Here is a 27,144-nt window from a genome sequence, read left to right on the forward strand (position 1 = left end):
GGAGAAAGTTAGGTGTCACACAGTGTGTTTGTCATAAGCAATTACCTTTAGCCTCCTGCAAAAGCCTTTTAACTCCGCAAACAGCTCTTGCTGGACAGCCGGTGCTGCAGCAGCCAGCAGAAAAAGGGAGTTGAGTAAAGCTGGGCCTTGGGTCTCACCAGGGTGGCCGAGTGATTAAGGCATTGGACTTAAGATCCAATGGACGTTTGGCCGCATGGGTTCGAGCCCAATTCCTGGTATGGGTTTTCAGCTGCTTTGTAAGAAAGTGCAGATGCTTTTGAAAAGCATTTTCCTGCGCCCTTCCACTGCCCCTCTCCAACAGTCCCCATTCAAGTCTCAGCTGTGGGGTCTGCTGCTACTCTGCTACTAGCATGGATGCTTCCCAAAGCAATGCAGTGCCATCTACGCAGATCCCCTGCTTAGAGAAATACACCTCCTATATCTTTTCCCACTGAAGGGAGCAGGAGGAAGTACTTGTTTCCTGGGGAACATGGGTCTGCCCCTGGAATTTTTTTAACCCGGCTCTTGTAGATTTCTCTCCTTTTTTTATTTCACCTACAAGCTCTCCCTTGCCAGAGGAGCAGGATCTGCTGATGCAGGCCCGGCTGGCTCAAACGTGCAAAGGCTTTTCCCCAAACCTCTGGGGGAAAATTGAGGAGAGTTCCCTGCCCCCGCCTCCTCAACGGGCTTCCAAACGGGCAATGCCCTGACGGGTCCCCCACAACCCGTCCTGCCCACAGCCACACCCCTGTATATGAGGGTGACCCATGTCCCTCACCCTCCATGTTCGAACGGAAGGCACCGTCTGTCCTGAGGGGTGTACCAGACAGGCATCTCTCCAGCCAGGCAGACCCCTGCAGCACCCGTTAAGCTCCAAAGCCTATACATTCCCAAGATGCCACAGGTCAGTATGCAAATCAGACAGCCCTGGCCAAACCCTCCCTGTGGCTGGCCTCTGCTTTTTTCCGTACGTGCAGCTCAGTTTTTTCTTACCCAGATCCAGACTTCCATTTTAGCAAAAAGGTGGGTTGCAATGGGTCCAGGATGCCATTTGGAAACAAAGCCTGCAGGCCTGTCAAAGGAGACTTCCTGCCGCACGCCATGTGGTCAGAAGCCTACAAAAGGAATTGCACTTTGGAATACAGGGTCTCACTTGCTCAAGAGCCTTGCACAAGTGACTTTCCTCCCGCTGTGGAAAGCAGCTATGAAGGGACCTTGCGAAAATGATATTTGGAGCTATACTGCGTGATGCTAGGCAAACTGTGAGTCAGAAAGCAACTTCATTTTGAGAAGCCTGCGACCTACGGGAAGGAAAATTTTCAAGGGCAGAAGAAGGACTTTTCCCTGACCGGGAATCGAACCCGGGCCGCGGCGGTGAGAGCGCCGAATCCTAACCACTAGACCACCAGGGAGCCCAGTGCCATGCAGCAAAAGTTCATACACTGCTTTCCGAATGACAAAGCTCATGGGGGCTGAAAGCTTATTTTTCTCTACAGCACATATGAATCAGAACTTGAAAAAATCCTCATAATGCCACCCGACTGTCTGTCACTTCCAAGCACAGGCCATCCTCTCCCCCTTGCTACTGAACCAATGAATTCCTGTACAATCGGGATCCACGGGAAAACACAAGAGGGACACCTAGTGGCTGCTGATGGCGCACAGACAGCTGGAACACTTTCTCAACCCTGTCTCGTTATTCAGCTTGCTGGAAGAATACATTGCGCTTAAGCGATTCAAGAGTGCAAGGGAGAAGAGTGCTCCAAAGTAGATGTATGCATCACAGAAGGGGTTTCCAGCAATTTACCTTTCTGGTGAGCTGGTACTGCACTTTACACACACATAGAGCACCAGACTGGGTGGAGGAGTGCGTGCGCATAAAGGTGGCTGAGGGCAATGGGAGCAAAACAACCTGGGGCACAGGGGACCCAGTCCCTTTCCTCCTCTTTCGTTCATGGGTAGGGGTACCTTTTTAAGGACCTTCATTTAAAAAAAGCTACTGGGACAAAACACTCAAATCTATGCTTTAGAGGTATCTTCCCTGACCGGGATTCGAACCCGGGCCGCGGCGGTGAAAGCGCAGAATCCTAGCCACTAGACCACCAGGGAGGAGAAGCTCTTGTGTGCTTGCCTTGCTCACCCCCTTATTGTGACTAAGCTAACTCCAATATAAAAATTGCCAGTAAAGTCCAAGTGGGAGAAAGTTAGGTGTCACACAGTGTGTTTGTCATAAGCAATTACCTTTAGCCTCCTGCAAAAGCCTTTTAACTCCGCAAACAGCTCTTGCTGGACAGCCGGTGCTGCAGCAGCCAGCAGAAAAAGGGAGTTGAGTAAAGCTGGGCCTTGGGTCTCACCAGGGTGGCCAAGTGGTTAAGGCGTTGGACTTAAGATCCAATGGACGTTTGACCGCATGGGTTCGAGCCCCATTCCTGGTATGGGTTTTCAGCTGCTTTGTAAGAAAGTGCAGATGCTTTTGAAAAGCATTTTCCTGCGCCCTTCCACTGCCCCTCTCCAACAGTCCCCATTCAAGTCTCAGCTGTGGGGTCTGCTGCTACTCTGCTACCAGCATGGATGCTTCCCAAAGCAATGCAGTGCCATCTACGCAGATCCCCTGCTTAGAGAAACACACCTCCTATATCTTTTCCCACTGAAGGGAGCAGGAGGAAGTACTTGTTTCCTGGGGAACATGGGTCTGCCCCTGGAATTTTTTAACCCGGCTCTTGTAGATTTCTCTCCTTTTTTGATTTCACCTACAAGCTCTCCCTTGCCAGAGGAGCAGGATCTGCTGATGCAGGCCCGGCTGGCTCAAACATGCAAAGGCTTTTCCCCAAACCTCTGGGGGAAAATTGAGGAGAGTTCCCTGCCCCCGCCTCCTCTCGCCTTCCAAACGGGCTTCCAAACAGGCAATGCCCTGACGGGTCCCCCACAACCCGTCCTGCCCACAGCCACACCCCTGTATATGAGGGTGACCCATGTCCCTCACCCTCCATGTTCGAACGGAAGGCACCGTCTGTCCTGAGGGGTGTACCAGACAGGCATCTCTCCAGCCAGGCAGACCCCTGCAGCACCCGTTAAGCTCCAAAGCCTATACATTCCCAAGATGCCACAGGTCAGTATGCAAATCAGACAGCCCTGGCCACACCCTCCCTGTGGCTGGCCTCTGCTTTTTTCCGTACGTGCAGCTCAGTTTTTTCTTACCCAGATCCAGACTTCCATTTTAGCAAAAAGGTGGGTTGCAATGGGTCCAGGATGCCATTTGGAAACAAAGCCTGCAGGCCTGTCAAAGGAGACTTCCTGCCGCACGCCATGTGGTCAGAAGCCTACAAAAGGAATTGCACTTTGGAATACAGGGTCTCACTTGCTCAAGAGCCTTGCACAAGTGACTTTCCTCCCGCTGTGGAAAGCAGCTATAAAGGGACCTTGCGAAAATGATATTTGGAGCTATACTGCGTGATGCTAGGCAAACTGTGAGTCAGAAAGCAACTTCATTTTGAGAAGCCTGCGACCTAAGGGAAGGAAAATTTTCAAGGGCAGAAGAAGGACTTTTCCCTGACCGGGAATCGAACCCGGGCCGCGGCGGTGAGAGTGCCGAATCCTAACCACTAGACCACCAGGGAGCCCAGTGCCATGCAGCAAAAGTTCATACACTGCTTTCCGAATGACAAAGCTCATGGGGGCTGAAAGCTTATTTTTCTCTACAGCACATATGAATCAGAACTTGAAAAAATCCTCATAATGCCACCCGACTGTCTGTCACTTCCAAGCACAGGCCATCCTCTCCCCCTTGCTACTGAACCGATGAATTCCTGTACAATCGGGATCCACGGGAAAACACAAGAGGGACACCTAGTGGCTGCTGATGGCGCACAGACAGCTGGAACACTTTCTCAACCCTGTCTCGTAATTCAGCGTGCTGGAAGAATACATTGCGCTTAAGCGATTCAAGAGTGCAAGGGAGAAGAGTGCTCCAAAGTAGATGTATGCATCACAGCAGGGGTTTCCAGCAATTTACCTTTCTGGTGAGCTGGTACAGCACTTTACACACACATAGAGCACCAGACTGGGTGGAGGAGTGCGTGCGCATAAATGTGGCTGAGGGCAATGGGAGCAAAACAACCTGGGGCACAGGGGACCAAGTCCCTTTCCTCCTCTTTCGTTCATGGGTAGGGGTACCTTTTTAAGGACCTTCGTTTAAAAAAGCTACTGGGACAAAACACTCAAATCTATGCTTTAGAGGTATCTTTCCTGACCGGGAATCGAACCCGGGCCGCGGCGGTGAAAGCACTGAATCCTAGCCACTAGACCACCAGGGAGGAGATGCTCTTGTGTGCTTGCCTTGCTCACCCCCTTATTGTGACTAAGCTAATTCCAATATAAAAATTGCCCGTAAAGTCCGAGTGGGAGAAAGTTAGGTGTCACACAGTGTGTTTGTCATAAGCAATTACCTTTAGCCTCCTGCAAAAGCCTTTTAACTCCGCAAACAGCTCTTGCTGGACAGCCGGTGCTGCAGCAGCCAGCAGAAAAAGGGAGTTGAGTAAAGCTGGGCCTTGGGTCTCACCAGGGTGGCCGAGTGATTAAGGCATTGGACTTAAGATCCAATGGACGTTTGGCCGCATGGGTTCGAGCCCCATTCCTGGTATGGGTTTTCAGCTGCTTTGTAAGAAAGTGCAGATGCTTTTGAAAAGCATTTTCCTGCGCCCTTCCACTGCCCCTCTCCAACAGTCCCCATTCAAGTCTCAGCTGTGGGGTCTGCTGCTACTCTGCTACCAGCATGGATGCTTCCCAAAGCAATGCAGTGCCATCTACGCAGATCCCCTGCTTAGAGAAATACACCTCCTATATCTTTTCCCACTGAAGGGAGCAGGAGGAAGTACTTGTTTCCTGGGGAACATGGGTCTGCCCCTGGAATTTTTTTAACCCGGCTCTTGTAGATTTCTCTCCTTTTTTGATTTCACCTACAAGCTCTCCCTTGCCAGAGGAGCAGGATCTGCTGATGCAGGCCCGGCTGGCTCAAACGTGCAAAGGCTTTTCCCCAAACCTGTGGGGGGAAATTGAGGAGAGTTCCCTGCCCCCGCCTCCTCAACGGGCTTCCAAACGGGCAATGCCCTGACGGGTCCCCCACAACCCGTCCTGCCCACAGCCACACCCCTGTATATGAGGGTGACCCATGTCCCTCACCCTCCATGTTCGAACGGAAGGCACCGTCTGTCCTGAGGGGTGTACCAGACAGGCATCTCTCCAGCCAGGCAGACCCCTGCAGCACCCGTTAAGCTCCAAAGCCTATACATTCCCAAGATGCCACAGGTCAGTATGCAAATCAGACAGCCCTGGCCACACCCTCCCTGTGGCTGGCCTCTGCTTTTTTCCGTACGTGCAGCTCAGTTTTTTCTTACCCAGATCCAGACTTCCATTTTAGCAAAAAGGTGGGTTGCAATGGGTCCAGGATGCCATTTGGAAACAAAGCCTGCAGGCCTGTCAAAGGAGACTTCCTGCCGCACGCCATGTGGTCAGAAGCCTACAAAAGGAATTGCACTTTGGAATACAGGGTCTCACTTGCTCAAGAGCCTTGCACAAGTGACTTTCCTCCTGCTGTGGAAAGCAGCTATAAAGGGACCTTGCGAAAATGATATTTGGAGCTATACTGCGTGATGCTAGGCAAACTGTGAGTCAGAAAGCAACTTCATTTTGAGAAGTCTGCGACCTACGGGAAGGAAAATTTTCAAGGGCAGAAGAAGGACTTTTCCCTGACCGGGAATCGAACCCGGGCCGCGGCGGTGAGAGCGCCGAATCCTAACCACTAGACCACCAGGGAGCCCAGTGCCATGCAGCAAAAGTTCATACACTGCTTTCCGAATGACAAAGCTCATGGGGGCTGAAAGCTTATTTTTCTCTACAGCACATATGAATCAGAACTTGAAAAAATCCTCATAATGCCACCCGACTGTCTGTCACTTCCAAGCACAGGCCATCCTCTCCCCCTTGCTACTGAACCGATGAATTCCTGTACAATCGGGATCCACGGGAAAACACAAGAGGGACACCTAGTGGCTGCTGATGGCGCACAGACAGCTGGAACACTTTCTCAACCCTGTCTCGTAATTCAGCGTGCTGGAAGAATACATTGCGCTTAAGCGATTCAAGAGTGCAAGGGAGAAGAGTGCTCCAAAGTAGATGTATGCATCACAGCAGGGGTTTCCAGCAATTTACCTTTCTGGTGAGCTGGTACAGCACTTTACACACACATAGAGCACCAGACGGGGTGGAGGAGTGCGTGCGCATAAAGGTGGCTGAGGGCAATGGGAGCAAAACAACCTGGGGTACAGGGGACCAAGTCCCTTTCCTCCTCTTTCGTTCATGGGTAGGGGTACCTTTTTAAGGACCTTCGTTTAAAAAAGCTACTGGGACAAAACACTCAAATCTATGCTTTAGAGGTATCTTCCCTGACCGGGAATCGAACCCAGGCCGCGGCAGTGAAAGTGCCAAATCCTAGCCACTAGACCACCAGGGAGGAGATGCTCTTGTGTGCTTGCCTTGCTCACCCCCTTATTGTGACTAAGCTAATTCAAATATAAAAATTGCCCGTAAAGTCCGAGTGGGAGAAAGTTAGGTGTCACACAGTGTGTTTGTCATAAGCAATTACCTTTAGCCTCCTGCAAAAGCCTTTTAACTCCGCAAACAGCTCTTGCTGGACAGCCGGTGCTGCAGCAGCCAGCAGAAAAAGGGAGTTGAGTAAAGCTGGATCTTGGGTCTCACCAGGGTGGCCGAGTGATTAAGGCATTGAACTTAAGATCCAATGGACGTTTGGCTGCATGGGTTCGAGCCCCATTCCTGGTATGGGTTTTCAGCTGCTTTGTAAGAAAGTGCAGATGCTTTTGAAAAGCATTTTCCTGCGCCCTTCCACTGCCCCTCTCCAACAGTCCCCATTCAAGTCTCAGCTGTGGGGTCTGCTGCTACTCTGCTACCAGCATGGATGCTTCCCAAAGCAATGCAGTGCCATCTACGCAGATCCCCTGCTTAGAGAAATACACCTCCTATATCTTTTCCCACTGAAGGGAGCAGGAGGAAGTACTTGTTTCCTGGGGAACATGGGTCTGCCCCAGGAATTTTTTTAACCCGGCTCTTGTAGATTTCTCTCCTTTTTTTATTTCACCTACAAGCTCTCCCTTGCCAGAGGAGCAGGATCTGCTGATGCAGGCCCGGCTGGCTCAAACGTGCAAAGGCTTTTCCCCAAACCTCTGGGGGAAAATTTAGGAGAGTTCCCTGCCCCCACCTCCTCAACGGGCTTCCAAACGGGCAATGCCCTGACGGGTCCCCCACAACCCGTCCTGCCCACAGCCACACCCCTGTATATGAGGGTGACCCATGTCCCTCACCCTCCATGTTCGAACGGAAGGCACCGTCTGTCCTGAGGGGTGTACCAGACAGGCATCTCTCCAGCCAGGCAGACCCCTGCAGCACCCGTTAAGCTCCAAAGCCTATACATTCCCAAGATGCCACAGGTCAGTATGCAAATCAGACAGCCCTGGCCACACCCTCCCTGTGGCTGGCCTCTGCTTTTTTCCGTACGTGCAGCTCAGTTTTTTCTTACCCAGATCCAGACTTCCATTTTAGCAAAAAGGTGGGTTGCAATGGGTCCAGGATGCCATTTGGAAACAAAGCCTGCAGGCCTGCCAAAGGAGACTTCCTGCCGCACGCCATTTGGTCAGAAGCCTACAAAAGGAATTGCACTTTGGAATACAGGGTCTCACTTGCTCAAGAGCCTTGCACAAGTGACTTTCCTCCCGCTGTGGAAAGCAGCTATAAAGGGACCTTGCGAAAATGATATTTGGAGCTATACTGCGTGATGCTAGGCAAACTGTGAGTCAGAAAGCAACTTCATTTTGAGAAGCCTGCGACCTACGGGAAGGAAAATTTTCAAGGGCAGAAGAAGGACTTTTCCCTGACCGGGAATCGAACCCGGGCCGCGGCGGTGAGAGCGCCGAATCCAAACCACTAGACCACCAGGGAGCCCAGTGCCATGCAGCAAAAGTTCATACACTGCTTTCCGAATGACAAAGCTCATGGGGGCTGAAAGCTTATTTTTCTCTACAGCACATATGAATCAGAACTTGAAAAAATCCTCATAATGCCACCCGACTGTCTGTCACTTCCAAGCACAGGCCATCCTCTCCCCCTCGCTACTGAACCGATGAATTCCTGTACAATCGGGATCCACGGGAAAACACAAGAGGGACACCTAGTGCCTGCTGATGGCGCACAGACAGCTGGAACACTTTCTCAACCCTGTCTCGTGATTCAGCGTGCTGGAAGAATACATTGCGCTTAAGCGATTCAAGAGTGCAAGGGAGAAGAGTGCTCCAAAGTAGATGTATGCATCACAGCAGGGGTTTCCAGCAATTTACCTTTCTGGTGAGCTGGTACAGCACTTTACACACACATAGAGCACCAGACTGAGTGGAGGAGTGCGTGCGCATAAAGGTGGCTGAGGGCAATGGGAGCAAAACAACCTGGGGCACAGGGGACCAAGTCCCTTTCCTCCTCTTTCGTTCATGGGTAGGGGTACCTTTTTAAGGACCTTCGTTTAAAAAAGCTACTGGGACAAAACACTCAAATCTATGATTTAGAGGTATCTTCCCTGACCGGGAATCGAACCCGGGCCGCGGCGGTGAAAGCGCAGAATCCTAGCCACTAGACCACCGGGGAGGAGATGCTCTTATGTGCTTGCCTTGCTCACCCCCTTATTGTGACTAAGCTAACTCCAATATAAAAATTGCCAGTAAAGTCCAAGTGGGAGAAAGTTAGGTGTCACACAGTGTGTTTGTCATAAGCAATTACCTTTAGCCTCCTGCAAAAGCCTTTTAACTCCGCAAACAGCTCTTGCTGGACAGCCGGTGCTGCAGCAGCCAGCAGAAAAAGGGAGTTGAGTAAAGCTGGGCCTTGGGTCTCACCAGGGTGGCCAAGTGGTTAAGGCGTTGGACTTAAGATCCAATGGACGTTTGTCCGCATGGGTTCGAGCCCCATTCCTGGTATGGGTTTTCAGCTGCTTTGTAAGAAAGTGCAGATGCTTTTGAAAAGCATTTTCCTGCGCCCTTCCACTGCCCCTCTCCAACAGTCCCCATTCAAGTCTCAGCTGTGGGGTCTGCTGCTACTCTGCTACCAGCATGGATGCTTCCCAAAGCAATGCAGTGCCATCTACGCAGATCCCCTGCTTAGAGAAACACACCTCCTATATCTTTTCCCACTGAAGGGAGCAGGAGGAAGTACTTGTTTCCTGGGGAACATGGGTCTGCCCCTGGAATTTTTTAACCCGGCTCTTGTAGATTTCTCTCCTTTTTTGATTTCACCTACAAGCTCTCCCTTGCCAGAGGAGCAGGATCTGCTGATGCAGGCCCGGCTGGCTCAAACATGCAAAGGCTTTTCCCCAAACCTCTGGGGGAAAATTGAGGAGAGTTCCCTGCCCCCGCCTCCTCTCGCCTTCCAAACGGGCTTCCAAACGGGCAATGCCCTGACGGGTCCCCCACAACCCGTCCTGCCCACAGCCACACCCCTGTATATGAGGGTGACCCATGTCCCTCACCCTCCATGTTCGAACGGAAGGCACCGTCTGTCCTGAGGGGTGTACCAGACAGGCATCTCTCCAGCCAGGCAGACCCCTGCAGCACCCGTTAAGCTCCAAAGCCTATACATTCCCAAGATGCCACAGGTCAGTATGCAAATCAGACAGCCCTGGCCACACCCTCCCTGTGGCTGGCCTCTGCTTTTTTCCGTACGTGCAGCTCAGTTTTTTCTTACCCAGATCCAGACTTCCATTTTAGCAAAAAGGTGGGTTGCAATGGGTCCAGGATGCCATTTGGAAACAAAGCCTGCAGGCCTGTCAAAGGAGACTTCCTGCCGCACGCCATGTGGTCAGAAGCCTACAAAAGGAATTGCACTTTGGAATACAGGGTCTCACTTGCTCAAGAGCCTTGCACAAGTGACTTTCCTCCTGCTGTGGAAAGCAGCTATAAAGGGACCTTGCGAAAATGATATTTGGAGCTATACTGCGTGATGCTAGGCAAACTGTGAGTCAGAAAGCAACTTCATTTTGAGAAGCCTGCGACCTACAGGAAGGAAAATTTTCAAGGGCAGAAGAAGGACTTTTCCCTGACCGGGAATCGAACCCGGGCCGCGGCGGTGAGAGCGCCGAATCCTAACCACTAGACCACCAGGGAGCCCAGTGCCATGCAGCAAAAGTTCATACACTGCTTTCCGAATGACAAAGCTCATGGGGGCTGAAAGCTTATTTTTCTCTACAGCACATATGAATCAGAACTTGAAAAAATCCTCATAATGCCACCCGACTGTCTGTCACTTCCAAGCACAGGCCATCCTCTCCCCCTTGCTACTGAACCGATGAATTCCTGTACAATCGGGATCCACGGGAAAACACAAGAGGGACACCTAGTGGCTGCTGATGGCGCACAGACAGCTGGAACACTTTCTCAACCCTGTCTCGTAATTCAGCGTGCTGGAAGAATACATTGCGCTTAAGCGATTCAAGAGTGCAAGGGAGAAGAGTGCTCCAAAGTAGATGTATGCATCACAGCAGGGGTTTCCAGCAATTTACCTTTCTGGTGAGCTGGTACAGCACTTTACACACACATAGAGCACCAGACTGGGTGGAGGAGTGCGTGCGCATAAAGGTGGCTGAGGGCAATGGGAGCAAAACAACCTGGGGCACAGGGGACCAAGTCCCTTTCCTCCTCTTTCGTTCATGGGTAGGGGTACCTTTTTAAGGACCTTCGTTTAAAAAAGCTACTGGGACAAAACACTCAAATCTATGCTTTAGAGGTATCTTCCCTGACCAGGAATCGAACCCGGGCCGCGGGGGTGAAAGCGCCGAATCCTAGCCACTAGACCACCAGGGAGGAGATGCTCTTGTGTGCTTGCCTTGCTCACCCCCTTATTGTGACTAAGCTAATTCCAATATAAAAATTGCCCGTAAAGTCCGAGTGGGAGAAAGTTAGGTGTCACACAGTGTGTTTGTCATAAGCAATTACCTTTAGCCTCCTGCAAAAGCCTTTTAACTCCGCAAACAGCTCTTGCTGGACAGCCGGTGCTGCAGCAGCCAGCAGAAAAAGGGAGTTGAGTAAAGCTGGGCCTTGGGTCTCACCAGGGTGGCCGAGTGATTAAGGCATTGGACTTAAGATCCAATGGACGTTTGGCCGCATGGGTTCGAGCCCAATTCCTGGTATGGGTTTTCAGCTGCTTTGTAAGAAAGTGCAGATGCTTTTGAAAAGCATTTTCCTGCGCCCTTCCACTGCCCCTCTCCAACAGTCCCCATTCAAGTCTCAGCTGTGGGGTCTGCTGCTACTCTGCTACTAGCATGGATGCTTCCCAAAGCAATGCAGTGCCATCTACGCAGATCCCCTGCTTAGAGAAATACACCTCCTATATCTTTTCCCACTGAAGGGAGCAGGAGGAAGTACTTGTTTCCTGGGGAACATGGGTCTGCCCCTGGAATTTTTTTAACCCGGCTCTTGTAGATTTCTCTCCTTTTTTTATTTCACCTACAAGCTCTCCCTTGCCAGAGGAGCAGGATCTGCTGATGCAGGCCCGGCTGGCTCAAACGTGCAAAGGCTTTTCCCCAAACCTCTGGGGGAAAATTGAGGAGAGTTCCCTGCCCCCGCCTCCTCAACGGGCTTCCAAACGGGCAATGCCCTGACGGGTCCCCCACAACCCGTCCTGCCCACAGCCACACCCCTGTATATGAGGGTGACCCATGTCCCTCACCCTCCATGTTCGAACGGAAGGCACCGTCTGTCCTGAGGGGTGTACCAGACAGGCATCTCTCCAGCCAGGCAGACCCCTGCAGCACCCGTTAAGCTCCAAAGCCTATACATTCCCAAGATGCCACAGGTCAGTATGCAAATCAGACAGCCCTGGCCAAACCCTCCCTGTGGCTGGCCTCTGCTTTTTTCCGTACGTGCAGCTCAGTTTTTTCTTACCCAGATCCAGACTTCCATTTTAGCAAAAAGGTGGGTTGCAATGGGTCCAGGATGCCATTTGGAAACAAAGCCTGCAGGCCTGTCAAAGGAGACTTCCTGCCGCACGCCATGTGGTCAGAAGCCTACAAAAGGAATTGCACTTTGGAATACAGGGTCTCACTTGCTCAAGAGCCTTGCACAAGTGACTTTCCTCCCGCTGTGGAAAGCAGCTATGAAGGGACCTTGCGAAAATGATATTTGGAGCTATACTGCGTGATGCTAGGCAAACTGTGAGTCAGAAAGCAACTTCATTTTGAGAAGCCTGCGACCTACGGGAAGGAAAATTTTCAAGGGCAGAAGAAGGACTTTTCCTTGACCGGGAATCGAACCCGGGCCGCGGCGGTGAGAGCGCCGAATCCTAACCACTAGACCACCAGGGAGCCCAGTGCCATGCAGCAAAAGTTCATACACTGCTTTCCGAATGACAAAGCTCATGGGGGCTGAAAGCTTATTTTTCTCTACAGCACATATGAATCAGAACTTGAAAAAATCCTCATAATGCCACCCGACTGTCTGTCACTTCCAAGCACAGGCCATCCTCTCCCCCTTGCTACTGAACCGATGAATTCCTGTACAATCGGGATCCACGGGAAAACACAAGAGGGACACCTAGTGGCTGCTGATGGCGCACAGACAGCTGGAACACTTTCTCAACCCTGTCTCGTAATTCAGCGTGCTGGAAGAATACATTGCGCTTAAGCGATTCAAGAGTGCAAGGGAGAAGAGTGCTCCAAAGTAGATGTATGCATCACAGCAGGGGTTTCCAGCAATTTACCTTTCTGGTGAGCTGGTACAGCACTTTACACACACATAGAGCACCAGACTGGGTGGAGGAGTGCGTGCGCATAAAGGTGGCTGAGGGCAATGGGAGCAAAACAACCTGGGGCACAGGGGACCAAGTCCCTTTCCTCCTCTTTCGTTCATGGGTAGGGGTACCTTTTTAAGGACCTTCGTTTAAAAAAGCTACTGGGACAAAACACTCAAATTTTTGCTTTAGAGGTATCTTCCCTGACCGGGAATCGAACCCGGGCCGCGGCGGTGAAAGCGCCGAATCCTAGCCACTAGACCACCAGGGAGGAGATGCTCTTGTGTGCTTGCCTTGCTCACCCCCTTATTGTGACTAAGCTAATTCCAATATAAAAATTGCCCGTAAAGTCCGAGTGGGAGAAAGTTAGGTGTCACACAGTGTGTTTGTCATAAGCAATTACCTTTAGCCTCCTGCAAAAGCCTTTTAACTCCGCAAACAGCTCTTGCTGGACAGCCGGTGCTGCAGCAGCCAGCAGAAAAAGGGAGTTGAGTAAAGCTGGACCTTGGGTCTCACCAGGGTGGCCGAGTGATTAAGGCATTGGACTTAAGATCCAATGGACGTTTGGCCGCATGGGTTCGAGCCCCATTCCTGGTATGGGTTTTCAGCTGCTTTGTAAGAAAGTGCAGATGCTTTTGAAAAGCATTTTCCTGCGCCCTTCCACTGCCCCTCTCCAACAGTCCCCATTCAAGTCTCAGCTGTGGGGTCTGCTGCTACTCTGCTACCAGCATGGATGCTTCCCAAAGCAATGCAGTGCCATCTACGCAGATCCCCTGCTTAGAGAAATACACCTCCTATATCTTTTCCCACTGAAGGGAGCAGGAGGAAGTACTTGTTTCCTGGGGAACATGGGTCTGCCCCAGGAATTTTTTTAACCCGGCTCTTGTAGATTTCTCTCCTTTTTTGATTTCACCTACAAGCTCTCCCTTGCCAGAGGAGCAGGATCTGCTGATGCAGGCCCGGCTGGCTCAAACGTGCAAAGGCTTTTCCCCAAACCTCTGGGGGAAAATTGAGGAGAGTTCCCTGCCCCCACCTCCTCAACGGGCTTCCAAACGGGCAATGCCCTGACGGGTCCCCCACAACCCGTCCTGCCCACAGCCACACCCCTGTATATGAGGGTGACCCATGTCCCTCACCCTCCATGTTCGAACGGAAGGCACCGTCTGTCCTGAGGGGTGTACCAGACAGGCATCTCTCCAGCCAGGCAGACCCCTGCAGCACCCGTTAAGCTCCAAAGCCTATACATTCCCAAGATGCCACAGGTCAGTATGCAAATCAGACAGCCCTGGCCACACCCTCCCTGTGGCTGGCCTCTGCTTTTTTCCGTACGTGCAGCTCAGTTTTTTCTTACCCAGATCCAGACTTCCATTTTAGCAAAAAGGTGGGTTGCAATGGGTCCAGGATGCCATTTGGAAACAAAGCCTGCAGGCCTGCCAAAGGAGACTTCCTGCCGCACGCCATTTGGTCAGAAGCCTACAAAAGGAATTGCACTTTGGAATACAGGGTCTCACTTGCTCAAGAGCCTTGCACAAGTGACTTTCCTCCCGCTGTGGAAAGCAGCTATAAAGGGACCTTGCGAAAATGATATTTGGAGCTATACTGCGTGATGCTAGGCAAACTGTGAGTCAGAAAGCAACTTCATTTTGAGAAGCCTGCGACCTACGGGAAGGAAAATTTTCAAGGGCAGAAGAAGGACTTTTCCTTGACCGGCAATCGAACCCGGGCCACGGCGGTGAGAGCGCCGAATCCTAACCACTAGACCACCAGGGAGCCCAGTGCCATGCAGCAAAAGTTCATACACTGCTTTCCGAATGACAAAGCTCATGGGGGCTGAAAGCTTATTTTTCTCTACAGCACATATGAATCAGAACTTGAAAAAATCCTCATAATGCCACCCGACTGTCTGTCACTTCCAAGCACAGGCCATCCTCTCCCCCTCGCTACTGAACCGATGAATTCCTGTACAATCGGGATCCACGGGAAAACACAAGAGGGACACCTAGTGGCTGCTGATGGCGCACAGACAGCTGGAACACTTTCTCAACCCTGTCTCGTGATTCAGCGTGCTGGAAGAATACATTGCGCTTAAGCGATTCAAGAGTGCAAGGGAGAAGAGTGCTCCAAAGTAGATGTATGCATCACAGCAGGGGTTTCCAGCAATTTACCTTTCTGGTGAGCTGGTACAGCACTTTACACACACATAGAGCACCAGACTGGGTGGAGGAGTGCGTGCGCATAAAGGTGGCTGAGGGCAATGCGAGCAAAACAACCTGGGGCACAGGGGACCAAGTCCCTTTCCTCCTCTTTCGTTCATGGGTAGGGGTACCTTTTTAAGGACCTTCGTTTAAAAAAGCTACTGGGACAAAACACTCAAATCTATGCTTTAGAGCTATCTTCCCTGACCGGGAATCGAACCCGGGCCGCGGCGGTGAAAGCGCCGAATCCTAGCCACTAGACCACCAGGGAGGAGATGCTTTTGTGTGCTTGCCTTGCTCACCCCCTTATTGTGACTAAGCTAATTCCAATATAAAAATTGCCCGTAAAGTCCGAGTGGGAGAAAGTTAGGTGTCACACAGTGTGTTTGTCATAAGCAATTACCTTTAGCCTCCTGCAAAAGCCTTTTAACTCCGCAAACAGCTCTTGCTGGACAGCCGGTGCTGCAGCAGCCAGCAGAAAAAGGGAGTTGAGTAAAGCTGGGCCTTGGGTCTCACCAGGGTGGCCGAGTGATTAAGGCATTGGACTTAAGATCCAATGGACGTTTGTCCGCATGGGTTCGAGCCCCATTCCTGGTATGGGTTTTCAGCTGCTTTGTAAGAAAGTGCAGATGCTTTTGAAAAGCATTTTCCTGCGCCCTTCCACTGCCACTCTCCAACAGTCCCCATTCAAGTCTCAGCTGTGGGGTCTGCTGCTACTCTGCTACCAGCATGGATGCTTCCCAAAGCAATGCAGTGCCATCTACGCAGATCCCCTGCTTAGAGAAATACACCTCCTATATCTTTTCCCACTGAAGTGAGCAGGAGGAAGTACTTGTTTCCTGGGGAACATGGGTCTGCCCCTGGAATTTTTTAACCCGGCTCTTGTAGATTTCTCTCCTTTTTGGATTTCACCTACAAGCTCTCCCTTGCCAGAGGAGCAGGATCTGCTGATGCAGGCCCGGCTGGCTCAAACGTGCAAAGGCTTTTCCCCAAACCTCTGGGGGAAAATTGAGGAGAGTTCCCTGCCCCCGCCTCCTCAACGGGCTTCCAAACGGGCAATGCCCTGACGGGTCCCCCACAACCCGTCCTGCCCACAGCCACACCCCTGTATATGAGGGTGACCCATGTCCCTCACCCTCCATGTTCGAACGGAAGGCACCGTCTGTCCTGAGGGGTGTACCAGACAGGCATCTCTCCAGCCAGGCAGACCCCTGCAGCACCCGTTAAGCTCCAAAGCCTATACATTCCCAAGATGCCACAGGTCAGTATGCAAATCAGACAGCCCTGGCCACACCCTCCCTGTGGCTGGCCTCTGCTTTTTTCCGTACGTGCAGCTCAGTTTTTTCTTACCCAGATCCAGACTTCCATTTTAGCAAAAAGGTGGGTTGCAATGGGTCCAGGATGCCATTTGGAAACAAAGCCTGCAGGCCTGTCAAAGGAGACTTCCTGCCGCACGCCATGTGGTCAGAAGCCTACAAAAGGAATTGCACTTTGGAATACAGGGTCTCACTTGCTCAAGAGCCTTGCACAAGTGACTTTCCTCCCGCTGTGGAAAGCAGCTATAAAGGGACCTTGCGAAAATGATATTTGGAGCTATACTGCGTGATGCTAGGCAAACTGTGAGTCAGAAAGCAACTTCATTTTGAGAAGCCTGCGACCTACGGGAAGGAAAATTTTCAAGGGCAGAAGAAGGACTTTTCCCTGACCGGGAATCGAACCCGGGCCGCGGCGGTGAGAGCGCCGAATCCTAACCACTAGACCACCAGGGAGCCCAGTGCCATGCAGCAAAAGTTCATACACTGCTTTCCGAATGACAAAGCTCATGGGGGCTGAAAGCTTATTTTTCTCTACAGCACATATGAATCAGAACTTGAAAAAATCCTCATAATGCCACCCGACTGTCTGTCACTTCCAAGCACAGGCCATCCTCTCCCCCTTGCTACTGAACCGATGAATTCCTGTACAATCGGGATCCACGGGAAAACACAAGAGGGACACCTAGTGGCTGCTGATGGCGCACAGACAGCTGGAACACTTTCTCAACCCTGTCTCGTGATTCAGCGTGCTGGAAGAATACATTGCGCTTAAGCGATTCAAGAGTGCAAGGGAGAAGAGTGCTCCAAAGTAGATGTATGCATCACAGCAGGGGTTTCCAGCAATTTACCTTTCTGGTGAGCTGGTACAGCACTTTACACACACATAGAGCACCAGACTGGGTGGAGGAGTGCGTGCGCATAAAGGTGGCTGAGGGCAATGGGAGCAAAACAACCTGGGGCACAGGGGACCAAGTCCCTTTCCTCCTCTTTCGTTCATGGGTAGGGGTACCTTTTTAAGGACCCTCGTTTAAAAAAGCTACTGGGACAAAACACTCAAATCTATGCTTTAGAGGTATCTTCCCTGACCGGGAATCGAACCAGGGCCGCAGCAGTGAAAGCGCCGAATCCTAGCCACTAGACCACCAGGGAGGAGATGCTCTTGTGTGCTTGCCTTGCTCACCCCCTTATTGTGACTAAGCTAATTCCAATATAAAAATTGCCCGTAAAGTCCGAGTGGGAGAAAGTTAGGTGTCACACAGTGTGTTTGTCATAAGCAATTACCTTTAGCCTCCTGCAAAAGCCTTTTAACTCTGCAAACAGCTCTTGCTGGACAGCCGGTGCTGCAGCAGCCAGCAGAAAAAGGGAGTTGAGTAAAGCTGGGCCTTGGGTCTCACCAGGGTGGCCGAGTGATTAAGGCATTGGACTTAAGATCCAATGGACGTTTGGCCGCATGGGTTCGAGCCCCATTCCTGGTATGGGTTTTCAGCTGCTTTGTAAGAAAGTGCAGATGCTTTTGAAAAGCATTTTCCTGCGCCCTTCCACTGCCCCTCTCCAACAGTCCCCATTCAAGTCTCAGCTGTGGGGTCTGCTGCTACTCTGCTACCAGCATGGATGCTTCCCAAAGCAATGCAGTGCCATCTACGCAGATCCCCTGCTTAGAGAAATACACCTCCTATATCTTTTCCCACTGAAGGGAGCAGGAGGAAGTACTTGTTTCCTGGGGAACATGGGTCTGCCCCTGGAATTTTTTTAACCCGGCTCTTGTAGATTTCTCTCCTTTTTTGATTTCACCTACAAGCTCTCCCTTGCCAGAGGAGCAGGATCTGCTGATGCAGGCCCGGCTGGCTCAAACGTGCAAAGGCTTTTCCCCAAACCTGTGGGGGAAAATTGAGGAGAGTTCCCTGCCCCCGCCTCCTCAACGGGCTTCCAAACGGGCAATGCCCTGACGGGTCCCCCACAACCCGTCCTGCCCACAGCCACACCCCTGTATATGAGGGTGACCCATGTCCCTCACCCTCCATGTTCGAACGGAAGGCACCGTCTGTCCTGAGGGGTGTACCAGACAGGCATCTCTCCAGCCAGGCAAAACCCTGCAGCACCCGTTAAGCTCCAAAGCCTATACATTCCCAAGATGCCACAGGTCAGTATGCAAATCAGACAGCCCTGGCCACACCCTCCCTGTGGCTGGCCTCTGCTTTTTTCCGTACGTGCAGCTCAGTTTTTTCTTACCCAGATCCAGACTTCCATTTTAGCAAAAAGGTGGGTTGCAATGGGTCCAGGATGCCATTTGGAAACAAAGCCTGCAGGCCTGTCAAAGGAGACTTCCTGCCGCACGCCATGTGGTCAGAAGCCTACAAAAGGAATTGCACTTTGGAATACAGGGTCTCACTTGCTCAAGAGCCTTGCACAAGTGACTTTCCTCCCGCTGTGGAAAGCAGCTATAAAGGGACCTTGCGAAAATGATATTTGGAGCTATACTGCGTGATGCTAGGCAAACTGTGAGTCAGAAAGCAACTTCATTTTGAGAAGCCTGTGACCTCCGGGAAGGAAAATTTTCAAGGGCAGAAGAAGGACTTTTCCCTGAACGGGAATCGAACCCGGGCCGCAGCGGTGAGAGCGCCGAATCCTAACCACTAGACCACCAGGGAGCCCAGTGCCATGCAGCAAAAGTTCATACACTGCTTTCCGAATGACAAAGCTCATGGGGGCTGAAAGCTTATTTTTCTCTACAGCACATATGAATCAGAACTTGAAAAAATCCTCATAATGCCACCCGACTGTCTGTCACTTCCAAGCACAGGCCATCCTCTCCCCCTTGCTACTGAACCGATGAATTCCTGTACAATCGGGATCCACGGGAAAACACAAGAGGGACACCTAGTGGCTGCTGATGGCGCACAGACAGCTGGAACACTTTCTCAACCCTGTCTCGTGATTCAGCGTGCTGGAAGAATACATTGCGCTTAAGCGATTCAAGAGTGCAAGGGAGAGGAGTGCTCCAAAGTAGATGTATGCATCACAGCAGGGGTTTCCAGCAATTTACCTTTCTGGTGAGCTGGTACAGCACTTTACACACACATAGAGCACCAGACTGGGTGGAGGAGTGCGTGCGCATAAAGGTGGCTGAGGGCAATGGGAGCAAAACAACCTGGGGCACAGGGGACCAAATCCCTTTCCTCCTCTTTCGTTCATGGGTAGGGGTACCTTTTTAAGGACCTTCGTTTAAAAAAGCTACTGGGACAAAACACTCAAATCTATGCTTTAGAGGTATCTTCCCTGACCGGGAATCGAACCCGGGCCGCGGCGGTGAAAGCGCCGAATCCTAGCCACTAGACCACCAGGGAGGAGATGCTCTTGTGTGCTTGCCTTGCTCACCCCCTTATTGTGACTAAGCTAATTCCAATATAAAAATTGCCCGTAAAGTCCGAGTGGGAGAAAGTTAGGTGTCACACAGTGTGTTTGTCATAAGCAATTACCTTTAGCCTCCTGCAAAAGCCTTTTAACTCCGCAAACAGCTCTTGCTGGACAGCCGGTGCTGCAGCAGCCAGCAGAAAAAGGGAGTTGAGTAAAGCTGGGCCTTGGGTCTCACCAGGGTGGCCGAGTGATTAAGGCATTGGACTTAAGATCCAATGGACGTTTGGCCGCATGGGTTCGAGCCCCATTCCTGGTATGGGTTTTCAGCTGCTTTGTAAGAAAGTGCAGATGCTTTTGAAAAGCATTTTCCTGCGCCCTTCCACTGCCCCTCTCCAACAGTCCCCATTCAAGTCTCAGCTGTGGGGTCTGCTGCTACTCTGCTACCAGCATGGATGCTTCCCAAAGCAATGCAGTGCCATCTACGCAGATCCCCTGCTTAGAGAAATACACCTCCTATATCTTTTCCCACTGAAGGGAGCAGGAGGAAGTACTAGCTTCCTGGGGAACATGGGTCTGCCCCTGGAATTTTTTTAACCCGGCTCTTGTAGATTTCTCTCCTTTTTTGATTTCACCTACAAGCTCTCCCTTGCCAGAGGAGCAGGATCTGCTGATGCAGGCCCGGCTGGCTCAAACGTGCAAAGGCTTTTCCCCAAACCTCTGGGGGGAAATTGAGGAGAGTTCCCTGCCCCCGCCTCCTCAACGGGCTTCCAAACGGGCAATGCCCTGACGGGTCCCCCCACAACCCGTCCTGCCCACAGCCACACCCCTGTATATGAGGGTGACCCATGTCCCTCACCCTCCATGTTCGAACGGAAGGCACCGTCTGTCCTGAGGGGTGTACCAGACAGGCATCTCTCCAGCCAGGCAGACCCCTGCAGCACCCGTTAAGCTCCAAAGCCTATACATTCCCAAGATGCCACAGGTCAGTATGCAAATCAGACAGCCCTGGGCACACCCTCCCTGTGGCTGGCCTCTGCTTTTTTCCGTACGTGCAGCTCAGTTTTTTCTTACCCAGATCCAGACTTCCATTTTAGCAAAAAGGTGGGTTGCAATGGGTCCAGGATGCCATTTGGAAACAAAGCCTGCAGGCCTGTCAAAGGAGACTTCCTGCCGCACGCCATGTGGTCAGAAGCCTACAAAAGGAATTGCACTTTGGAATACAGGGTCTCACTTGCTCAAGAGCCTTGCACAAGTGACTTTCCTCCCGCTGTGGAAAGCAGCTATAAAGGGACCTTGCGAAAATGATATTTGGAGCTATACTGCGTGATGCTAGGCAAACTGTGAGTCAGAAAGCAACTTCATTTTGAGAAGCCTGCGACCTACGGGAAGGAAAATTTTCAAGGGCAGAAGAAGGACTTTTCCCTGAACGGGAATCGAACCCGGGCCGCGGCGGTGAGAGCGCCGAATCCTAACCACTAGACCACCAGGGAGCCCAGTGCCATGCAGCAAAAGTTCATACACTGCTTTCCGAATGACAAAGCTCATGGGGGCTGAAAGCTTATTTTTCTCTACAGCACATATGAATCAGAACTTGAAAAAATCCTCATAATGCCACCCGACTGTCTGTCACTTCCAAGCACAGGCCATCCTCTCCCCCTTGCTACTGAACCGATGAATTCCTGTACAATCGGGATCCACGGGAAAACACAAGAGGGACACCTAGTGGCTGCTGATGGCGCACAGACAGCTGGAACACTTTCTCAACCCTGTCTCGTGATGCAGCGTGCTGGAAGAATACATTGCGCTTAAGCGATTCAAGAGTGCAAGGGAGAAGAGTGCTCCAAAGTAGATGTATGCATCACAGCAGGGGTTTCCAGCAATTTGCCTTTCTGGTGAGCTGGTACAGCACTTTACACACACATAGAGCACCAGACTGGGTGGAGGAGTGCGTGCGCATAAAGGTGGCTGAGGGCAATGGGAGCAAAACAACCTGGGGCACAGGGGACCAAGTCCCTTTCCTCCTCTTTCGTTCATGGGTAGGGGTACCTTTTTAAGGACCTTCGTTTAAAAAAGCTACTGGGACAAAACACTCAAATCTATGCTTTAGAGGTATCTTCCCTGACCGGGAATCGAACCCAGGCCGCGGCGGTGAAAGCGCTGAATCCTAGCCACTAGACCACCAGGGAGGAGATGCTCTTGTGTGCTTGCCTTGCTCACCCCCTTATTGTGACTCAGCTAATTCCAATATAAAAATTGCCCGTAAAGTCCGAGTGGGAGAAAGTTAGGTGTCACACAGTGTGTTTGTCATAAGCAATTACCTTTAGCCTCCTGCAAAAGCCTTTTAACTCTGCAAACAGCTCTTGCTGGACAGCCGGTGCTGCAGCAGCCAGCAGAAAAAGGGAGTTGAGTAAAGCTGGGCCTTGGGTCTCACCAGGGTGGCCGAGTGATTAAGGCATTGGACTTAAGATCCAATGGACGTTTGGCCGCATGTGTTCGAGCCCCATTCCTGGTATGGGTTTTCAGCTGCTTTGTAAGAAAGTGCAGATGCTTTTGAAAAGCATTTTCCTGCGCCCTTCCACTGCCCCTCTCCAACAGTCCCCATTCAAGTCTCAGCTGTGGGGTCTGCTGCTACTCTGCTACCAGCATGGATGCTTCCCAAAGCAATGCAGTGCCATCTACGCAGATCCCCTGCTTAGAGAAATACACCTCCTATATCTTTTCCCACTGAAGGGAGCAGGAGGAAGTACTTGTTTCCTGGGGAACATGAGTCTGCCCCTGGAATTTTTTAACCCGGCTCTTGTAGATTTCTCTCCTTTTTTGATTTCACCTACAAGCTCTCCCTTGCCAGAGGAGCAGGATCTGCTGATGCAGGCCCGACTGGCTCAAACGTGCAAAGGCTTTTCCCCAAACCTCTGGGGGAAAATTGAGGAGAGTTCCCTGCCCCCGCCTCCTCAACGGGCTTCCAAACAGGCAATGCCCTGACGGGTCCCCCACAACCCGTCCTGCCCACAGCCACACCCCTGTATATGAGGGTGACCCATGTCCCTCACCCTCCATGTTCGAACGGAAGGCACCGTCTGTCCTGAGGGGTGTACCAGACAGGCATCTCTCCAGCCAGGCAGACCCCTGCAGCACCCGTTAAGCTCCAAAGCCTATACATTCCCAAGATGCCACAGGTCAGTATGCAAATCAGACAGCCCTGGCCACACCCTCCCTGTGGCTGGCCTCTGCTTTTTTCCGTACGTGCAGCTCAGTTTTTTCTTACCCAGATCCAGACTTCCATTTTAGCAAAAAGGTGGGTTGCAATGGGTCCAGGATGCCATTTGGAAACAAAGCCTGCAGGCCTGTCAAAGGAGACTTCCTGCCGCACGCCATGTGGTCAGAAGCCTACAAAAGGAATTGCACTTTGGAATACAGGGTCTCACTTGCTCAAGAGCCTTGCACAAGTGACTTTCCTCCCGCTGTGGAAAGCAGCTATAAAGGGACCTTCCGAAAATGATATTTGGAGCTATACTGCGTGATGCTAGGCAAACTGTGAGTCAGAAAGCAACTTCATTTTGAGAAGCCTGCGACCTACGGGAAGGAAAATTTTCAAGGGCAGAAGAAGGACTTTTCCCTGACCAGGAATCGAACCCGGGCCGCGGCGGTGAGAGCGCCGAATCCTAACCACTAGACCACCAGGGAGCCCAGTGCCATGCAGCAAAAGTTCATACACTGCTTTCCGAATGACAAAGCTCATGGGGGCTGAAAGCTTATTTTTCTCTACAGCACATATGAATCAGAACTTGAAAAAATCCTCATAATGCCACCCGACTGTCTGTCACTTCCAAGCACAGGCCATCCTCTCCCCCTTGCTACTGAACCGATGAATTCCTGTACAATCGGGATCCACGGGAAAACACAAGAGGGACACCTAGTGGCTGCTGATGGCGCACAGACAGCTGGAACACTTTCTCAACCCTGTCTCGTGATTCAGCGTGCTGGAAGAATACATTGCGCTTAAGCGATTCAAGAGTGCAAGGGAGAAGAGTGCTCCAAAGTAGATGTATGCATCACAGCAGGGGTTTCCAGCAATTTACCTTTCTGGTGAGCTGATACAGCACTTTACACACACATAGAGCACCAGACTGGGTGGAGGAGTGCGTGCGCATAAAGGTGGCTGAGGGCAATGGGAGCAAAACAACCTGGGGTACAGGGGACCAAATCCCTTTCCTCCTCTTTCGTTCATGGGTAGGGGTACCTTTTTAAGGACCTTCGTTTAAAAAAGCTACTGGGACAAAACACTCAAATCTATGCTTTAGAGGTATCTTCCCTGACAGGGAATCGAACCCGGGCCGCGGCGGTGAAAGCGCCGAATCCTAGCCACTAGACCACCAGGGAGGAGATGCTCTTGTGTGCTTGCCTTGCTCACCCCCTTATTGTGACTAAGCTAATTCCAATATAAAAATTGCCCGTAAAGTCCGAGTGGGAGAAAGTTAGGTGTCACACAGTGTGTTTGTCATAAGCAATTACCTTTAGCCTCCTGCAAAAGCCTTTTAACTCCGCAAACAGCTCTTGCTGGACAGCCGGTGCTGCAGCAGCCAGCAGAAAAAGGGAGTTGAGTAAAGCTGGGCCTTGGGTCTCACCAGGGTGGCCGAGTGATTAAGGCATTGGACTTAAGATCCAATGGACGTTTGGCCGCATGGGTTCGAGCCCCATTCCTGGTATGGGTTTTCAGCTGCTTTGTAAGAAAGTGCAGATGCTTTTGAAAAGCATTTTCCTGCGCCCTTCCACTGCCCCTCTCCAACAGTCCCCATTCAAGTCTCAGCTGTGGGGTCTGCTGCTACTCTGCTACCAGCATGGATGCTTCCCAAAGCAATGCAGTGCCATCTACGCAGATCCCCTGCTTAGAGAAATACACCTCCTATATCTTTTCCCACTGAAGGGAGCAGGAGGAAGTACTAGCTTCCTGGGGAACATGGGTCTGCCCCTGGAATTTTTTTAACCCGGCTCTTGTAGATTTCTCTCCTTTTTTGATTTCACCTACAAGCTCTCCCTTGCCAGAGGAGCAGGATCTGCTGATGCAGGCCCGGCTGGCTCAAACGTGCAAAGGCTTTTCCCCAAACCTCTGGGGGAAAATTGAGGAGAGTTCCCTGCCCCCGCCTCCTCAACGGGCTTCCAAACGGGCAATGCCCTGACGGGTCCCCCACAACCCGTCCTGCCCACAGCCACACCCCTGTATATGAGGGTGACCCATGTCCCTCACCCTCCATGTTCGAACGGAAGGCACCGTCTGTCCTGAGGGGTGTACCAGACAGGCATCTCTCCAGCCAGGCAGACCCCTGCAGCACCCGTTAAGCTCCAAAGCCTATACATTCCCAAGATGCCACAGGTCAGTATGCAAATCAGACAGCCCTGGCCACACCCTCCCTGTGGCTGGCCTCTGCTTTTTTCCGTACGTGCAGCTCAGTTTTTTCTTACCCAGATCCAGACTTCCATTTTAGCAAAAAGGTGGGTTGCAATGGGTCCAGGATGCCATTTGGAAACAAAGCCTGCAGGCCTGCCAAAGGAGACTTCCTGCCGCACGCCATGTGGTCAGAAGCCTACAAAAGGAATTGCACTTTGGAATACAGGGTCTCACTTGCTCAAGAGCCTTGCACAAGTGACTTTCCTCCCGCTGTGGAAAGCAGCTATAAAGGGACCTTGCGAAAATGATATTTGGAGCTATACTGCGTGATGCTAGGCAAACTGTGAGTCAGAAAGCAACTTCATTTTGAGAAGCCTGCGACCTACAGGAAGGAAAATTTTCAAGGGCAGAAGAAGGACTTTTCCCTGACCGGGAATCGAACCCGGGCCGCGGCGGTGAGAGCGCCGAATCCTAACCACTAGACCACCAGGGAGCCCAGTGCCATGCAGCAAAAGTTCATACACTGCTTTCCGAATGACAAAGCTCATGGGGGCTGAAAGCTTATTTTTCTCTACAGCACATATGAATCAGAACTTGAAAAAATCCTCATAATGCCACCCGACTGTCTGTCACTTCCAAGCACAGGCCATCCTCTCCCCCTTGCTACTGAACCGATGAATTCCTGTACAATCGGGATCCACGGGAAAACACAAGAGGGACACCTAGTGGCTGCTGATGGCGCACAGACAGCTGGAACACTTTCTCAACCCTGTCTCGTAATTCAGCGTGCTGGAAGAATACATTGCGCTTAAGCGATTCAAGAGTGCAAGGGAGAAGAGTGCTCCAAAGTAGATGTATGCATCACAGCAGGGGTTTCCAGCAATTTACCTTTCTGGTGAGCTGGTACAGCACTTTACACACACATAGAGCACCAGACTGGGTGGAGGAGTGCGTGCGCATAAAGGTGGCTGAGGGCAATGGGAGCAAAACAACCTGGGGCACAGGGGACCAAGTCCCTTTCCTCCTCTTTCGTTCATGGGTAGGGGTACCTTTTTAAGGACCTTCGTTTAAAAAAGCTACTGGGACAAAACACTCAAATCTATGATTTAGAGGTATCTTCCCTGACCGGGAATCGAACCCGGGCCGCGGCGGTGAAAGCGCCGAATCCTAGCCACTAGACCACCAGGGAGGAGATGCTCTTGTGTGCTTGCCTTGCTCACCCCCTTATTGTGACTAAGCTAATTCCAATATAAAAATTGCCCGTAAAGTCCGAGTGGGAGAAAGTTAGGTGTCACACAGTGTGTTTGTCATAAGCAATTACCTTTAGCCTCCTGCAAAAGCCTTTTAACTCCGCAAACAGCTCTTGCTGGACAGCCGGTGCTGCAGCAGCCAGCAGAAAAAGGGAGTTGAGTAAAGCTGGGCCTTGGGTCTCACCAGGGTGGCCGAGTGATTAAGGCATTGGACTTAAGATCCAATGGACGTTTGGCCGCATGGGTTCGAGCCCCATTCCTGGTATGGGTTTTCAGCTGCTTTGTAAGAAAGTGCAGATGCTTTTGAAAAGCATTTTCCTGCGCCCTTCCACTGCCCCTCTCCAACAGTCCCCATTCAAGTCTCAGCTGTGGGGTCTGCTGCTACTCTGCTACCAGCATGGATGCTTCCCAAAGCAATGCAGTGCCATCTACGCAGATCCCCTGCTTAGAGAAATACACCTCCTATATCTTTTCCCACTGAAGGGAGCAGGAGGAAGTACTTGTTTCCTGGGGAACATGGGTCTGCCCCTGGAATTTTTTTAACCCGGCTCTTGTAGATTTCTCTCCTTTTTTGATTTCACCTACAAGCTCTCCCTTGCCAGAGGAGCAGGATCTGCTGATGCAGGCCCGGCTGGCTCAAACGTGCAAAGGCTTTTCCCCAAACCTCTGGGGGAAAATTGAGGAGAGTTCCCTGCCCCCGCCTCCTCAACGGGCTTCCAAACGGGCAATGCCCTGACGGGTCCCCCACAACCCGTCCTGCCCACAGCCACACCCCTGTATATGAGGGTGACCCATGTCCCTCACCCTCCATG

The 27,144-nt window shown here is 51.5% G+C and overlaps 36 non-coding genes across 36 annotated transcripts; 13 read left to right on the forward strand and 23 right to left on the reverse strand.

Moving 5' to 3' along the window:
* Positions 1-156: 156 nt before the first annotated feature.
* On the forward strand, positions 157-239 carry TRNAL-UAA (transfer RNA leucine (anticodon UAA)). The gene has a single exon. It is a non-coding gene; the product is annotated as a tRNA-Leu (tRNA).
* A 1,101-nt stretch (positions 240-1,340) lies between these two features.
* Positions 1,341-1,412, reverse strand: TRNAE-CUC (transfer RNA glutamic acid (anticodon CUC)). Its single transcript has one exon. It is a non-coding gene; the product is annotated as a tRNA-Glu (tRNA).
* A 625-nt stretch (positions 1,413-2,037) lies between these two features.
* Positions 2,038-2,109, reverse strand: TRNAE-UUC (transfer RNA glutamic acid (anticodon UUC)). The gene has a single exon. It is a non-coding gene; the product is annotated as a tRNA-Glu (tRNA).
* Positions 2,110-2,352: 243 nt separating this feature from the next.
* TRNAL-UAA (transfer RNA leucine (anticodon UAA)) lies at positions 2,353-2,435 on the forward strand. Its single transcript has one exon. It is a non-coding gene; the product is annotated as a tRNA-Leu (tRNA).
* A 1,110-nt stretch (positions 2,436-3,545) lies between these two features.
* TRNAE-CUC (transfer RNA glutamic acid (anticodon CUC)) lies at positions 3,546-3,617 on the reverse strand. The gene has a single exon. It is a non-coding gene; the product is annotated as a tRNA-Glu (tRNA).
* A 624-nt stretch (positions 3,618-4,241) lies between these two features.
* On the reverse strand, positions 4,242-4,313 carry TRNAE-UUC (transfer RNA glutamic acid (anticodon UUC)). Its single transcript has one exon. It is a non-coding gene; the product is annotated as a tRNA-Glu (tRNA).
* A 243-nt stretch (positions 4,314-4,556) lies between these two features.
* On the forward strand, positions 4,557-4,639 carry TRNAL-UAA (transfer RNA leucine (anticodon UAA)). Its single transcript has one exon. It is a non-coding gene; the product is annotated as a tRNA-Leu (tRNA).
* Positions 4,640-5,740: 1,101 nt separating this feature from the next.
* Positions 5,741-5,812, reverse strand: TRNAE-CUC (transfer RNA glutamic acid (anticodon CUC)). Its single transcript has one exon. It is a non-coding gene; the product is annotated as a tRNA-Glu (tRNA).
* Positions 5,813-6,436: 624 nt separating this feature from the next.
* TRNAE-UUC (transfer RNA glutamic acid (anticodon UUC)) lies at positions 6,437-6,508 on the reverse strand. The gene has a single exon. It is a non-coding gene; the product is annotated as a tRNA-Glu (tRNA).
* A 243-nt stretch (positions 6,509-6,751) lies between these two features.
* TRNAL-UAA (transfer RNA leucine (anticodon UAA)) lies at positions 6,752-6,834 on the forward strand. Its single transcript has one exon. It is a non-coding gene; the product is annotated as a tRNA-Leu (tRNA).
* Positions 6,835-7,935: 1,101 nt separating this feature from the next.
* Positions 7,936-8,007, reverse strand: TRNAE-CUC (transfer RNA glutamic acid (anticodon CUC)). Its single transcript has one exon. It is a non-coding gene; the product is annotated as a tRNA-Glu (tRNA).
* A 624-nt stretch (positions 8,008-8,631) lies between these two features.
* TRNAE-UUC (transfer RNA glutamic acid (anticodon UUC)) lies at positions 8,632-8,703 on the reverse strand. The gene has a single exon. It is a non-coding gene; the product is annotated as a tRNA-Glu (tRNA).
* Positions 8,704-8,946: 243 nt separating this feature from the next.
* TRNAL-UAA (transfer RNA leucine (anticodon UAA)) lies at positions 8,947-9,029 on the forward strand. The gene has a single exon. It is a non-coding gene; the product is annotated as a tRNA-Leu (tRNA).
* Positions 9,030-10,139: 1,110 nt separating this feature from the next.
* TRNAE-CUC (transfer RNA glutamic acid (anticodon CUC)) lies at positions 10,140-10,211 on the reverse strand. Its single transcript has one exon. It is a non-coding gene; the product is annotated as a tRNA-Glu (tRNA).
* A 624-nt stretch (positions 10,212-10,835) lies between these two features.
* Positions 10,836-10,907, reverse strand: TRNAE-UUC (transfer RNA glutamic acid (anticodon UUC)). The gene has a single exon. It is a non-coding gene; the product is annotated as a tRNA-Glu (tRNA).
* Positions 10,908-11,150: 243 nt separating this feature from the next.
* TRNAL-UAA (transfer RNA leucine (anticodon UAA)) lies at positions 11,151-11,233 on the forward strand. The gene has a single exon. It is a non-coding gene; the product is annotated as a tRNA-Leu (tRNA).
* Positions 11,234-12,334: 1,101 nt separating this feature from the next.
* TRNAE-CUC (transfer RNA glutamic acid (anticodon CUC)) lies at positions 12,335-12,406 on the reverse strand. The gene has a single exon. It is a non-coding gene; the product is annotated as a tRNA-Glu (tRNA).
* A 624-nt stretch (positions 12,407-13,030) lies between these two features.
* Positions 13,031-13,102, reverse strand: TRNAE-UUC (transfer RNA glutamic acid (anticodon UUC)). Its single transcript has one exon. It is a non-coding gene; the product is annotated as a tRNA-Glu (tRNA).
* Positions 13,103-13,345: 243 nt separating this feature from the next.
* TRNAL-UAA (transfer RNA leucine (anticodon UAA)) lies at positions 13,346-13,428 on the forward strand. Its single transcript has one exon. It is a non-coding gene; the product is annotated as a tRNA-Leu (tRNA).
* A 1,101-nt stretch (positions 13,429-14,529) lies between these two features.
* TRNAE-CUC (transfer RNA glutamic acid (anticodon CUC)) lies at positions 14,530-14,601 on the reverse strand. The gene has a single exon. It is a non-coding gene; the product is annotated as a tRNA-Glu (tRNA).
* A 624-nt stretch (positions 14,602-15,225) lies between these two features.
* Positions 15,226-15,297, reverse strand: TRNAE-UUC (transfer RNA glutamic acid (anticodon UUC)). Its single transcript has one exon. It is a non-coding gene; the product is annotated as a tRNA-Glu (tRNA).
* A 243-nt stretch (positions 15,298-15,540) lies between these two features.
* Positions 15,541-15,623, forward strand: TRNAL-UAA (transfer RNA leucine (anticodon UAA)). Its single transcript has one exon. It is a non-coding gene; the product is annotated as a tRNA-Leu (tRNA).
* A 1,100-nt stretch (positions 15,624-16,723) lies between these two features.
* Positions 16,724-16,795, reverse strand: TRNAE-CUC (transfer RNA glutamic acid (anticodon CUC)). Its single transcript has one exon. It is a non-coding gene; the product is annotated as a tRNA-Glu (tRNA).
* Positions 16,796-17,734: 939 nt separating this feature from the next.
* TRNAL-UAA (transfer RNA leucine (anticodon UAA)) lies at positions 17,735-17,817 on the forward strand. The gene has a single exon. It is a non-coding gene; the product is annotated as a tRNA-Leu (tRNA).
* A 1,101-nt stretch (positions 17,818-18,918) lies between these two features.
* TRNAE-CUC (transfer RNA glutamic acid (anticodon CUC)) lies at positions 18,919-18,990 on the reverse strand. Its single transcript has one exon. It is a non-coding gene; the product is annotated as a tRNA-Glu (tRNA).
* Positions 18,991-19,614: 624 nt separating this feature from the next.
* Positions 19,615-19,686, reverse strand: TRNAE-UUC (transfer RNA glutamic acid (anticodon UUC)). The gene has a single exon. It is a non-coding gene; the product is annotated as a tRNA-Glu (tRNA).
* Positions 19,687-19,929: 243 nt separating this feature from the next.
* On the forward strand, positions 19,930-20,012 carry TRNAL-UAA (transfer RNA leucine (anticodon UAA)). The gene has a single exon. It is a non-coding gene; the product is annotated as a tRNA-Leu (tRNA).
* A 1,102-nt stretch (positions 20,013-21,114) lies between these two features.
* TRNAE-CUC (transfer RNA glutamic acid (anticodon CUC)) lies at positions 21,115-21,186 on the reverse strand. The gene has a single exon. It is a non-coding gene; the product is annotated as a tRNA-Glu (tRNA).
* A 624-nt stretch (positions 21,187-21,810) lies between these two features.
* On the reverse strand, positions 21,811-21,882 carry TRNAE-UUC (transfer RNA glutamic acid (anticodon UUC)). Its single transcript has one exon. It is a non-coding gene; the product is annotated as a tRNA-Glu (tRNA).
* Positions 21,883-22,125: 243 nt separating this feature from the next.
* Positions 22,126-22,208, forward strand: TRNAL-UAA (transfer RNA leucine (anticodon UAA)). The gene has a single exon. It is a non-coding gene; the product is annotated as a tRNA-Leu (tRNA).
* A 1,100-nt stretch (positions 22,209-23,308) lies between these two features.
* On the reverse strand, positions 23,309-23,380 carry TRNAE-CUC (transfer RNA glutamic acid (anticodon CUC)). The gene has a single exon. It is a non-coding gene; the product is annotated as a tRNA-Glu (tRNA).
* A 624-nt stretch (positions 23,381-24,004) lies between these two features.
* TRNAE-UUC (transfer RNA glutamic acid (anticodon UUC)) lies at positions 24,005-24,076 on the reverse strand. Its single transcript has one exon. It is a non-coding gene; the product is annotated as a tRNA-Glu (tRNA).
* A 243-nt stretch (positions 24,077-24,319) lies between these two features.
* On the forward strand, positions 24,320-24,402 carry TRNAL-UAA (transfer RNA leucine (anticodon UAA)). Its single transcript has one exon. It is a non-coding gene; the product is annotated as a tRNA-Leu (tRNA).
* Positions 24,403-25,503: 1,101 nt separating this feature from the next.
* On the reverse strand, positions 25,504-25,575 carry TRNAE-CUC (transfer RNA glutamic acid (anticodon CUC)). Its single transcript has one exon. It is a non-coding gene; the product is annotated as a tRNA-Glu (tRNA).
* A 624-nt stretch (positions 25,576-26,199) lies between these two features.
* On the reverse strand, positions 26,200-26,271 carry TRNAE-UUC (transfer RNA glutamic acid (anticodon UUC)). The gene has a single exon. It is a non-coding gene; the product is annotated as a tRNA-Glu (tRNA).
* A 243-nt stretch (positions 26,272-26,514) lies between these two features.
* Positions 26,515-26,597, forward strand: TRNAL-UAA (transfer RNA leucine (anticodon UAA)). The gene has a single exon. It is a non-coding gene; the product is annotated as a tRNA-Leu (tRNA).
* The last annotated feature ends 547 nt before the right edge of the window (positions 26,598-27,144 follow it).

This window comes from Lissotriton helveticus, chromosome 4_1, assembly GCF_964261635.1.
Source record: "Lissotriton helveticus chromosome 4_1, aLisHel1.1, whole genome shotgun sequence".
In the NCBI taxonomy this organism is placed as follows: domain Eukaryota; kingdom Metazoa; phylum Chordata; class Amphibia; order Caudata; family Salamandridae; genus Lissotriton; species Lissotriton helveticus.